This window comes from Glossina fuscipes, unplaced genomic scaffold (assembly GCF_014805625.2).
Source record: "Glossina fuscipes isolate IAEA_lab_2018 unplaced genomic scaffold, Yale_Gfus_2 2, whole genome shotgun sequence".
In the NCBI taxonomy this organism is placed as follows: domain Eukaryota; kingdom Metazoa; phylum Arthropoda; class Insecta; order Diptera; family Glossinidae; genus Glossina; species Glossina fuscipes.
The window spans coordinates 14,346,191-14,360,106 of NW_023998416.1; the positions used below are offsets into that span (position 1 = coordinate 14,346,191).

The 13,916-nt window shown below is 32.5% G+C and overlaps 1 protein-coding gene across 1 annotated transcript in view; it reads right to left on the minus strand.

Annotated features, from left to right (window-relative positions):
- LOC119632813 (nephrin) overlaps nucleotides 1-13,916 on the minus strand; it is a 135,802-nt gene that overhangs the window by 100,431 nt on the left and 21,455 nt on the right. The window lies entirely within an intron of this gene.

Sequence of the window (13,916 nt, forward strand, 5' to 3'; positions counted from 1 at the left end):
TATTAGATAAGTTGTCAGCCATATTTTATATAAATTTATTAAAAATGTTTTCATTTGTACTTGAATCCCAGAGTGAAAACATATTTAATTCGGACGGATAGCGTCGGCATAGTTTTTTTCGAATATTTATTTAATTTAGTCAACAACCAACTAAAACGTGTCTTTTTCTTTTTAGTTTCTCTTTTTTTTTTTCTTTTTTTTTTTGTTATGCTTACGCGCCACTTTATACTCAGTCCAGTTTAGTAGCACTTAATACTTAAATACTTAAGTCGTTAAGCAGTAACACTTAAATGTTGTGAATCACAAATGTACAATATATACACAGCAACATTTCTGTCAACAATTAAATGCAATTAGATTAAGTTAATCAAAGGGGAAAAAAAAAGAAACCATATTGTTATGACCTAAATTGTATGTACTTTATGTCTTAGCTGCCTGACATATGTAAAGAAATATAGTTTCTCTTCTTCAAGTATATAAAAAAAAACACACCAACTTAATGACCTTAAATGAATAAAAAAACTGCAGTAATTGAAAATAATGTTGACTTGATGGACTATATACCCGAAGGTAAAAGCAATACACAGTTTCATTTTCAATTTAAATGTATATATATATTTTTGTTTTTTTTTTTTTTTTATGAAAGTATATTTTTCACTTTAATTCTTATTTCTCTTTTTCTCATTTATTCAACATTATCAACATTAAGCCATTAGCAAAAATATTTAATAACTATATAAAGGCATTTATACCTAACACAAAATTTCGTTCAAATAACTCGTAGCTATGGCCTACTTTCAAATATAAATATAAAAAAACTTTTTAAACATTAGAAAAATAAAATTTTTACTTACAAATTAATATCGAGTTTTTCACTTCATTTACACCAAATATAACGCACATCATACATTACTCAATAAGTTCGTAGGATGATTTATTTATATACGTCGCCACTGTTGAAGAAGCTTTATGAGTGCGATTTTCTAAGAAATATTAGCGACGCCATTTTTTTTTTTTCTTGTTTTTGTAAAACAAAGGAAAAAATTTGTGTTTCCTGCGTTGCGTCACCAAAACGAATGTAACTTGTAAAATAATAAATGCAATTTCATGAATTTTTGATACGTTTTATTCAAAGGGTGGCACCATGTACACTTCTGTACTGTATGGTTTCTAACTTAGCAATTTTGGTTTGTAAGAATGCATCTCTGCATGACCGAAATTGTTAAGTTCACGCACGCAGAGATATTGTTTTGACGTAGCTTCGATGTTTCCGTTTTACAGTGGGGTTTTCGGTAGGGGAAATACAGAAAAGCAATAAATAAAGAAGAGGTTTCATTTTGTTTGGTCATGTGACGGTGAAAAAAAAAGTCAAATTGTATGAGTTAAAATATGTAAAAGTTAATGTGAATTTGATTATAAATTACAAGCTTTAAGACGGATTTTTTTTTTTTTTTTTTTTTTGTGAAGCTTTGGAAAAAAATATTTTTCACATTAAGCGAAGACTTATTGAATAGTTAAAAGAAAAGAGTACTGTGTTGTGTGTGCATTGTTACAAAATCCAGGTTTTGGAAGGAATTTGTGTAAAATTAATATAATTAATTTCGAAGGGTGTTATTTCACTGGGATATATATTGAAAAGTAGTAAAAGAAAGGGAAAGGTGGCAGAAAATTTCTTTTTTAAAATACATGAATAGACAGCAGCAACAACTAATCGATGAAGCGATCGTAACAGTTACCCAAAAACGAGATAATGTTTCTTCCTGTGTACATATACAGGTAAAGCCGACGGTGCTTTGTAACGCTTTCATAAATAAAAAAATCGTCAAATTATCTGCAATAAATTCCACGAATTCAGCAAAGGTTGCCAGAAGCAAACCGAGTTAAATATCTGTCATCAAACAAATGAATACTTAGTGGCAGGAATTTCAGGTGAAATCATTTCCTTATTAGTTTTGCATCTCTAGGATTTGTGTAAAATTTTATTTGCTGGAAGCAACGCTATATGATTGACGAACGCTTACTCTCGATGGGTTGTGCTGCTCAATTTACACCAATTAATTTTGATCCTTCTTTTCTATTAAGTGCATCATAGTTCGATGCTCTTTATGATGTCTAATTAGAAACTAGCTGAGTCTAATAAAAACATGAAAGTGGAGCTGCCTACATTTGTATTAATTGTATTTATATTAAATTATTTATGTATTTACCTTTGTTGCATATAAAAATTTTCATATGCTTACATACGCAATTACATCCATACGTACATAGATATTTACAATTAAATAAATTAAACGATAACTCCTCCTATACATTTTAGTATAATAAATTCCGTATTAAAATGCAAAAAAAAAAAAAAAAAAAAAAATTTTTAATGCATAGCATAGCATAGAAAAGCAGCTTGGAGGGGTCTTCGGACCTAACTTTGGGGTCTTCCACAAAAACCAAGGACCGAAAGAAACCATTAGGTAGGATAGGTAATGGAAAACCGAAGACTTAGCGTATGCCCGTTTACTAGGTTAGACTATGTGTCTCTGTGTTCGTGAAAGGCTAATTACGTCTTGTTCTTCTCGTTGCAACAGTCTGAGAAGTGTGAGTAAGCCACAATTATAGAAACCTTCTCACATATCATGAACTAGCTAGCTCAGCAAAGGCACCTACATCGGACTCATACGCCCCTAATTCTCCTAAAGCGGCACTTTCGGATTGGTCTAAAAGTTAATGCAATCAATAGTTTTCTATAGACAGACAGTAAGGATATAGACAATAACTTTACATATACTATGAACTCGTTAACTCTTCTCCTAAAACCGAATATTTAGTTTTCGAATATCTCCTCGTGTGACCTACACACTTCCATAGTAAAATTCCACGAAATCGATGCTTGATTCAGAGAAAATTAAGTTTTGCTTTGTTAGATGAATACTTATGTATAAATATAAAAAGTGAACCTGTACCAAACTGTAATTGCCTTCGTAGTGAGCTTAGCATAAAAAAATAATTTTTTGAAATTTTTCGTTTAATGTGCTTTGTCTGATAACAGGTATGATGTAATTACTTCATAAGTATTTTAATTATTTAGAATAGAATAATGATAGAAATTATTTGTAAGGATATATGTCTGGTTCATTTTTCTGCTTGTGTTTACATTTATATTATAATAATATAAAAAAAATTGTAGCAAAATACTCTTAATTCCTACTCAAGCAAATGCAAGAAAAATTATGAACATTATGCAGCATAAATTTTACAATTTTAAAAATAAGTTGAAAATAATACCAGCACATAACTACATGTATGCATGCAATGTAGAGAGAAAGCTTCATAAAAATCCTTGAGCTGAAGATTTAATAATAAAAAAAAAAACAAAAAAAGCATAACGCAATTTTCTTTATTTAACAGAAAATACTTAACAGAAAATGTGTGTCTACACTGCAAGTACACAGTGTACATGCAATGCTATTCCCTAGCCACATACCTACCCATACACAGATACAGTCAGATAGAGCCAGCAACGAAAAAGAGAGTTGTGGAGATAGCAAACGGAGAAGAAGAACAATATTGACTTGAGTATTATGTATGCAGTTGTAGTAGGTAGCAGGAAGTAGCAGGAACATGTCAATGCTAAAATGTTTGAAATTTTTGTCTCAGTAGCCGGCAGTAAGCCGACGGAAGAGACAGTGGATGGGAGGGTAGCATGGTAGAAAAAGAACTAAATAGTATACGAATTCACTCTCGAAGCTAAGCTTATAAAAACTTCCTAGTGCTGTTACTGAAAGTAGGAGCGCATTTCAAAAATTCCAAAAACTTCTTCTTCCCCCCAATGGCCGCGAGTGCTTATCATTGTAGGAAGAAAAGAGGCGAGACTGACCTTTTTAATAGGACAATACAGCAACATGCCGAGAATACCAACTGATATGACAATATGATCGTAGACCATAGCTTCAGTTATAAATGTAGCCACAGTTACTCAAATAAGGTCACAAGGCCTGCCAGCACATTTATGAATAAATATGACTTTCGCGGAATGAAATGTATTTGTCAGGAGAGGCGACAACCACATCCGGCACATATACGTCAAGCCTTGTATTTATATCATATACATATATATTCAGATTACGAGTGCAATAGTCTGTTCAGAATAGAAAATAAAATGTATACGAAAAAAAATGTTATTAAAAGAAAATCAATGAAAATAATTTGTGCAAAATTTTGTTAAAAGAAGTTTTCACAAATGTTCATACACTCCATCGTTGCCAATTACACAAAGGAGACCTTGCTGTTGCTGTTCCATGAGACGTGTTTAAAATGAAAAAAACAACCCTCTCTCTTCTCTTCGGTCACAATGCCAACTATCTGTACATGTTTATAGCTTAAGAATAATAAAGTCAACAGCACAAATAATGGATAGAAATTTTTAAAAAGCAAATCTAAATAAACAAAAACAATTTATACCTGCACTACGTAAGTCATAAGGTTGTGGCTTTCATTTCTGGCAAACACAGGACAACAAAACACAGGTGGTAAAGCACAAATACAGGTGCTAAGGACATGCATATGCACATGCACGCATAGACTAAATTAAGACCAAAGGGACAATAGAATCTCCATGTATGTATTTGTAACTAACACACAATTAAATCTTTATATGAAACTTAAACACAATAGAAAACAACTGCATTGTATTGCTTTCCGAAACAAGAGAAAATGAGGGAAACCTACGAATATACTGCATACTCGTATATCTTAACTTTGTTTGAGTTTTACAATATTTCACTTAAATTTAACTCAACACATTTACACAAATAATCAACACTTACGTGTTATATATATATATATATATATATATAGAGAGAGAGAGAGAGAATGTAGTCTTAGAAAACACATAAATATCACTTTTTATTATTGTACTTTTGTTACTTTACTTTTTTTATACGTATTTGTTTTGACAGTAATGGGCTCTTAATTTCCATTAGCAAGAAAATTTACGAAAAAAAAAAAAAAAAAAAAAAGAAATGCACTTTTTAAAATCTATATAAAAGTTTAAATTGTAATAATAATTTCACCATCATTTTAATGCGCAGTTATAAAAATTTATGTATAAGAAAGTAAAATTAATTCCCATTACTGATATTTTCGAATATTTTATTGACAGCTATAAATAAAATCTAAAACAAAGATTGAAATTCCCTCCGGAAAGTGCTTCGAAACGAATTCACTTTGCTATAACTTCAATAAACACTTGGCTTTAGTTACGGGAGAATGAAAGCTACTAAAACAAATGCTGAATATGTAAAACACAGATACTGCAAAACACTGCAAACCCCTAAATAATGTCTTTAACTTAATTACGATAGCTGATTCGTTAAAGAGTCTCAAAATGAGTTCTACCTAATCTGTCGCAATCTGCCTGTGATCTATATGATAAACTAACCCAATTGATCATTTTAAAGCATCATATGATTCGGAAACAGAATCATTGTCTGCCTGTTCATATAAACTTGCGTTCAACCTACTTTTTAGGATATTACGATGGAATTTGATGCATTAAAGTGTTTTGCGCCCAAGGACGTACGCTATTAAGAATATTTTGGTAATGGTCCTCTTGGATGTATGGGTAATGGGTCCTGTCTGATGTATTATTACCGAAATGAGTGAACTATTTCACTAAGCGAAGTGGTTTTGGTTGACTATTCTTCTTCTTGCTTGTTTTTATTTTATTCGACTGTTATGTTATTGAAGTTGAAATCTCACTTGTAAAAATTATTTAATACATATTTCGCATAGCTCTTTACTTAATGTATGAAGTTAGCTCTGACTTGTGCTCTCGATATTTTATACGACCTTTAATATGGTCATGGATTGAAATCTCTGGTTGTATTAAAATAAGTAAATAAGCAAAAATATATATATAAATAAGTTTCTTTTTCTTTTTTCTTTTTTGTATCTCAATGGATGGTTTTCCAATCTTTGAGAGTATGTGGAACAAAATTCATTATTAACAAAAAAAAGTTTCCCTTGAAATTGCAGCCTTTCCCGTTAAGCGCGCACAAAAGCGTGCCCTTGTCAACTGAATACGTGTTAAGAAAATCCAGCCTAGTATCTTACTTGACTACTATAGAATGCTCTAACATACTCACAGATGTCTTTAGAAAGTGTTTTTGTTTCTTCAAAATTATTTTCAAGCAAAAATAAGTTGGAGCAACTTCATTAAAGCTGAAAGCGATTCAATGGTTCTGCCAAGAAATTGAAAGTTTTGGAATGAAGTTTTCCGTGTTGAATAAACATTCCCCTGTTGAATTATTTTCTTTCCAATTTCCACGTCATTTTGCAACACATATAATGTAAAGTGTGATTCTGTCTTTGACAGGTGCGCCAAAAACGCCACTTTCAAGCATAAAATTGCCGGGAAAAGAGAATGAGGAAGACTATTTAAGATTGCTGGAAGCGGAAACTTGTGGAATAAAATAATAAAAGAATGTATTAAATCTTAAATAAGTAAGTAAACAAGTGAAAACACTCTAGTGTAGTACGGCACATCATTAAATACCCTGCACTGTTTTGATTAGTGTAGTTATTCTTGTAACGAATTTTTAGATCTAAGTGTTATAAAGTAAGTGGACGAAAAAGTAGTCCGATCCGAACTATTTCCAATAGCGTTTGCCCTTGGGCCAAAGCATGTCGGTGTATCAAATTTCCTGTAAGTTCAACACAAAAAGCAAGACAAATAGGTGGACAACAGGCTTAGGTGTGAGCTAATCTCAAGTCCTCTTTGGCATATATTCGTAAAGGCTTAATATACCCTCATATCATAAAAGATGTAGGGCATAAAAGCTTATGCATAACACACATCAGAACTTTTCAAGCTTTTTTCTTGGAACGGTATCCGAATTTTTTTCGAATAACTTCAAAATAGCATACTCTAATGAAACACGTGAAGTATTTGCGATAAGTTAGTTTAAACATTGTAATTATTAAGAAAACTTCCTCGCCAATCACATGATTAAGTGACTGTCTTTTTCTTTTTTCACTTGATCAGACACGCCTCCGTATTTCCATTTTTGAATATTTTTGAGAAATATCTTTTTCCCCAACACTTGATGGTATAATTAATAATTTTCTCCATTAGTGTTGTTCTATTACCTTCACTTTTATCCGGAAAAAAAAATACCAATTGAACGCACCTTTCAGTTTATTACAGTGGTTTAGCCTTCAATATTTGAATTTTATATTAAGTTTATATCAGACAGTAAAAATCGTGCTTGTAATCCCTTTTAAAAATAACATAATAACAATTGTTTTTGGTAATTTTCATAAATTCTTTAATAATACATTTGCGAATGACGCCGAACATCGGAAATCTTTAAAACGTTTTAAAAAATACCTGTGATATGATTCGTTTAATTTTTCTTAGCAAGATGTATGTATCTGTTATCATCACTGCAAATCTTTAACGAACGAGATCAACGGCTCAGTTACAATAATTCTGCTTCCACAAGTACAGTAAGCTAATCAAAATCAAGTCACCTTCTCTTATTCATTAGTCAAATTGCTGTTGTAAAATTCAATTCATTGTGTCTGCTACTTGCCTTCACGTACTTCAAACTCGTCCCGGTTAGCGGTTTATTTACGGCACACTTTAACTATATCTGCTAATTAATTGGGTTATTGTTTTCATTGTTGTATTATTTTGCCATCTGTCGATAATATCTTCAAATTTTGTCAAAAGACTTTAGCTTCCATATTAGTATTTATGCAAACATAACATACTAATGCTAACATCCAAAGGCGTAACGTAATGAACATCTTTCAATAAAACTTTAAATAAGTTAAAAAGGCTAGTATTGCCAAAAGAATCAAGAGATACCAATTCGCATTTAAGTCCTGTATAGATGTTGCAATAGTGGAACAATCTTTTGCTTAAATGTTTCCCGAAAAGGTAGATTAAATCACCGTCGGCTTTAAATGTCGACTCTTGTGATATTTGAAGCTTAATATACAAAAAGGAGTAAACGCCTAATCTTGTCTTCAAAGAACTAATGGCAGGGAAAACTAACATTTTGGCAAGTAGTGGTTCGCCACATTTCTTTACGGATGCTCCGAAGAGTGATGGACTGCCCCTTGCCGTGGCAAGTCCAAATTAATCACATCGTATACGGAAGTTCGTCAACATTCACCACTGAGCTACGGCTACTCTTCAAGCCATTAATTCTGCTCGCAAAACCACACTTAAAGCCGCTATCATCACAGATACGTTGCCTGCTATGAAAGCTTTCTGAAACAACAAGTGGCAAACACCATTGCCAACCGCGAGTATAAAATTAAAATTTTTTGAGTACCAAGTCATATTTGTCTGTTGTGAAATGAGCGAGCAGACCTGGCGGCCAAATCAGCTGTTTCGTCCCCCCTACTTATGGGTGTTGAGTGGAAAAGATTGACTTTCAAAAGTATGTTAAGAAAAAAAGTAAAGAGAAAACTGACGAAAAAAATCGACAATGCTCCACACTACTCATATGTTAATCTTAATGTCGTTCCACATAGTTCAAAGCTTTGAAACTTTGAAACAAAGCATGAAACTTTCGACTTGCGCGTACCGTTGCGACACATCGATGAATCCTTAAGAAATCCACTCCTCCGATCCGCGATTGTGCCCAAAGTCATACGATTAAGCGTAGGCTTTGTGAATGCCAAAACCCCTCGAAGATTAGTTTTCGGGACATCTAACGCAGAACTTAATATCAATAAAATGTTTAACTTTAATGTACCTTAAAAAAAAAGAGCCGGTAGTTTTAATTGATTGTCCTCCTGCTAGAACTTGTAAAAGCCTTTGGTCCAAATAACTTATAATACTAATAGTAATAATAATATTTTTGCCAAAAGTTGTAAAATGCTTTAAAGTGCTTTTACTTTTCTTATGTAAGTCATTACTACTGTACGTATATATCTTATTATCTATGGGGCTTATAAGCCCCATTAGAAATTATTCAATAGATATTATTTTCTTAAAGGAGAAAATATATATTTTTAATGCACACTATCGTTCCATCTAGATTCTCAAATATGCTATCAAAATGGACGACGCTAATACCTAAGAGCGATTATAAAGAAGGGAATGCTTACGACTGTATCGTATATGCAATCTCTCTCTCTCTCTCTCTCTTTCTAACGTTTTAGTATGCTACTCTTTAATCGTATAATTACAACTATCCCACAAATACATTTCAATGCAATGTACTTAAAAGTGTGCAGAAAGTTTTTATTGTGTTCTTTTAAATTTGTCTCTGCTGTTATCGTATCTTTCTACAGTTTTTTTTTTCTTTTTTACATAGCGATAATATGAATCCTTATATATTGTGTGAAGCGAGCTCGAGTTGAAATAATAAATTAGTAAGCAAGTATAACACGACACGACACAACACTAAAACGCTGCTGTTTGCTTAAAGTTAGATTTCCTTCGCTCAACTATTTGTAAACTAATATCTCTACCTTTCGCTCGCTCACTTTTTTAAATGTCTTTATAGGACGGTTTATGTCTATGTAAGGTTTGTTTATGAATTTTTAAAATTTTATATTTTATTTTATATTTCAATAAATAATAATGAAGAAGCGTCCTTCTCTGTTTATGACTTTGTAACTTTCGTTCTCATATATATATCTTGTAACAATGTAAACAAAAACACAAACACACAAAGCTGTCGCTCATTCTTAAAGCATACTATAGATTGAAAGCATACACAAACGACATCAACTTTGCAGAATGCATGAGACATAATAAAAAAAAACAGCAACATTAAGTACGAAAACAACGACCGCGTAAGCACAACCATTTAAAAGATAAAGAAAAATATTAAGAGAAATTTTTTCCTTTTCTCATGTCAAGCTCTGTTCTTTTTTAAACAATTTCAGCTGTTGTTTGGTTTTCATTAAATGCAAGAAAAACAAAGACGTAAAAAGATGTTAAAGGGAAATGCAGTTCTTATACACTAAAGCAAAAAAAAAATAAATAAATAAAAATGAAAAGAAAAGAAAAACCATTACATTTACCGTACGCTTAAAGGACGACCAGTCAAACAAAGTTGTTAGTAATATTTCACCTGTAATAGCCGCTTTCACTACTACTGAAACAATGGCCAAAAGAGGAGAATTTTATTTTACTTTTTATCTTCTTAATATCTTGTCCATCATATATTGCTCAACGTTAGAGACATGCTCTTTGAAATTATTGCCAAAAGAATGAATAATAAGCCAAAAAGGAATTTTAACTTTATTGGTATAAAGAACTCGGTCCGTCGGCGCTTTCATTCTTTCTATTTTATATACTCAATGAATTTTATTAATTTTTACTCGTTATCTTACACTATTCCCGTCTACAGCCTCAAGGTGTTTATGCAATTTTCGCAATTTTCCTTTTCCCCTATTTGCCTTCGCCCTTCTTCTCTCATTTTCGTCATATTATATTCATGTTTTCTTTTGCTTTTTTCAAGCAAAATTTTCAGGTTGCCTTGCAGTAAGAAACTCTTTTTTGCCATAAAATATTCACATTCACATAAAATATGCTCTTACGGTTTTTATTTATTAAAATTGCATTTAAGCATTTATTGAAAATCACTTGAAAGCCTTGAATATGTAGAATATTTAATCTTAACTGACTTTTATAATTTTCACTCATATAAGGACGATTGTGGCAACACTTGCAACGATAAAGAGTAAACAATATTTTTTGATCGACATAAGTGATCTCTTTTAAATATTATGGCATTATAACGTAATATTTTATTACACCCCAGATCTTTCCGCAACTCAACAAGCCGGGCTTTAGAGTTAAGTAAGCAACTTAGTAAACTCAAGTAAATTCCTTAGGCAATGTCGCTCGTCCGTTCCCCTGATAAAAGAACAAAGCTTATATTTCATTTCCATGTAGACGCATACTTTTCACGAGAGCCCCATTATGAGAGGGGCTCAGAATATATATTGACGCGCTCGTAATTCCTTTTCTTCTTAAAAGCTTACTTACTCCTGGCATTTTTTTCCGTCGAAGAGGACTAAAAATTACATATTATTGTCACATAAAGGCTTACTTTTGATGACAACCCCTATATGACAAAGAGTTCAAAATTGGACTCAGTCCTATCCAAATTTTGTGCAATTAATTTTATCTCAAATTACTAATATAAAGCACACTTCGTAATAACATGTCAGAAATTGGACCTTTTGTCATACAAAGATCTACTTTTCGTAAGAAACTTTATATAACACGTGGTTCAAGATCCGATCCAAACTTTTCACATATATTTATTAAGCCGAAATAGTATTAATCAGCGATTTTAGTCGAGAAATTTTGAATATGACAAACGAGGGAGGGGGGGATAGGCCGTCAAATCCATTATTGATCGGCATCATCCACGTGCCAAAACAAAGCACCTTCAAACTTCAGAAGATTAACTCAGAAATTGCGATCTGTAGGTTGAACAGTAATAGACGTAGAGAAACATCAGAAAGACAGACAATCGGTATAATAAAAAATGTGTCCATCTTAAATTCTTCAGGTCGTTGACACAATTAAAATTGTCCAAACTGCGACAACAGATTGCAGGGAACTGAAGCCCATTATTAGGTTCTGTAAAAGGTAGGAGCCCTTAAAATCGTGCAAAGAGCCATGTACCATCATTACCTTCGACCCGCTGAAGCAATGGCAATAAAATGACGGTACTCTCTTTCTAGTATTTTAGTGTCAGCCGCCCTGTTGTCCACTTCATTTTTCCATTGTGTTTTTTTTTGTTTTTTTTTTTGTTTTCGGAGCCTCTAAAGAGGCAAACTCCAACAAGGTTTTAAAGAAATGAACGAATTAATATAACTATCGAATATTCCTATTTCAGTGCACTAAGTGCTGGATCAATTGGCGGCCTTAATTATTTTATGTGCAAAGCAAAAATATAAGATGATTTGTTTTGAAGCAACATTTGATACGGGCGTACGATTCTATGTTCATCTGCATAACTGTTCACTAACTAACTAACTAATGTCTCTTGTTTAAGCCTAAGTACCTAACATTCTTATATTGACGACTATAAATCAAATTTCATTCAATAAGCGCAATCAATTTGCAAGCACGCCCACAATAAGCCTAATTTTATAATGTACGCCTATATGTACGCATAGCAAACTAAGGTTACTAAGGGTTTGCAGTGCCCGCTGAAAACTGATGAAAAAGGCTTCACTTTAAGAAAACTCTTTGGAATTTTTATGCATTAGGTTGTGGTAGAGTGAGTATCAACAAAGCTCAACCGCATTCAAAACTTCGAACTAGGATACGAATTGTGTTCTTAATTTCTGTAACTCTTTCACGTATCGGTCACAAAATCAAATGTACCCTTTGTTGGCATATTGTATCACATATGATAGCATATAGCATAAGCACTATTTCAGCTTGATTTAATATGTTTAAAAAATATGTTTAAAAATAAATGAATAAATTCTATTTATTCTACAAATTTTGGCAACTAAGCAGCAATTTATGCTCTTCTTAGTAAATGAATTAAAATGAAATTCAACTAATTGTTATAAACGTTTTCATAAACCTAACAACAAATTTTTCATAATAGTCGAGACATTTTAATTAGGGCATACAAATAAATATAATGTGATGTTACACAAAAATAATAATAACAATAGTAATAAGCCGGAGAAATGGATGAAAGGAATGAAGGAGAGACATAATGTGAGAGGGAAACAGAAAATAATAATAATAATATATCACACCTCAAATTAAACGTTGCCGTAATAACATTAATATTTTATAAACAATAAACAGAGCAATGAATATGTAAATGCGTAGTGTCGTGAGCGGTTCTTAAATGCCAGACCATTTAACATTAAATTGTAATAAAAACAAATACATCTAAAACAATGAGACCAGCAAAATACTAAAATAGCAACTGTGTGCAAAGTGAAAACAAAAAAATTATGTTCGCTTAAGTAAATCAACTGCAAAATATGACAGCATTGTAAGCATTATACCGTACGCGTATACTTGTGTAGAGGGTCTTTTAGTCCGCGTTAACTATTTTTCTTAAAGTAATGCAATGAGCGATAGCCTCGATATTTGCTTCGGATAGCCATTAGACATTATGCGGAACAGGCCTTGCATTCTTCTGCAAAAGAAAAGGAGTAAAACCACTATACGGCCCACCCTTGGACACCCCACACCGTTTCGCGCGATGGTTCGATCCGAAGTTTTTCGAAAAGCGTTCGTCCTTCTGTCAACACTCGTCGGTGTACCATGTTAATCAAAATATCTCAAAAATTGTGACCAGTATAATGAACGCAACTTTATAGACAGCAGACAGCCAGGCGGACAGATAGGCAGATTGGACAGGAAATAATTCTGGAGCGATCGGAATAATAAAAGACAGATCTACCTTAAGCTCTTCTGAGTGTTACATACGTAGGTAAGTTAAAAGTACATGCACGATGGGAAGACAGACGATATAGATGGACTAAATAGACAGACATGCCCACGCAATGTCAGGCGGATATATTCCAGAGGACGACTAACAAACGAAACGAACGGATATCAGGCAAACAATGAAAGTGAATTTCTTTAATCTTTCTCTCGTGTATGCCGCAGCCGTAACAAATATGGCCAAACTCCCGAGCAAGAAATACCACACTATTAAACCATATAAAATTCACAAAAATGTTTATCGTACCTATTAACAGCAGTAAAGTGCAGATTGTTGGCTTTTCAATAATCGCAAAGGGAAATTTTAATCAATTTAACTAACCTTTAAGCCGACGAAAACAATGTATCTATCAGCTATGAAATCTGATTTAAGCTTCAAAATGAATTTGTAATATTGTCACTGGGAGATTAACTGACAGATGGCACAAAATCGATTCAGTTATTTGCGTAATTAAAA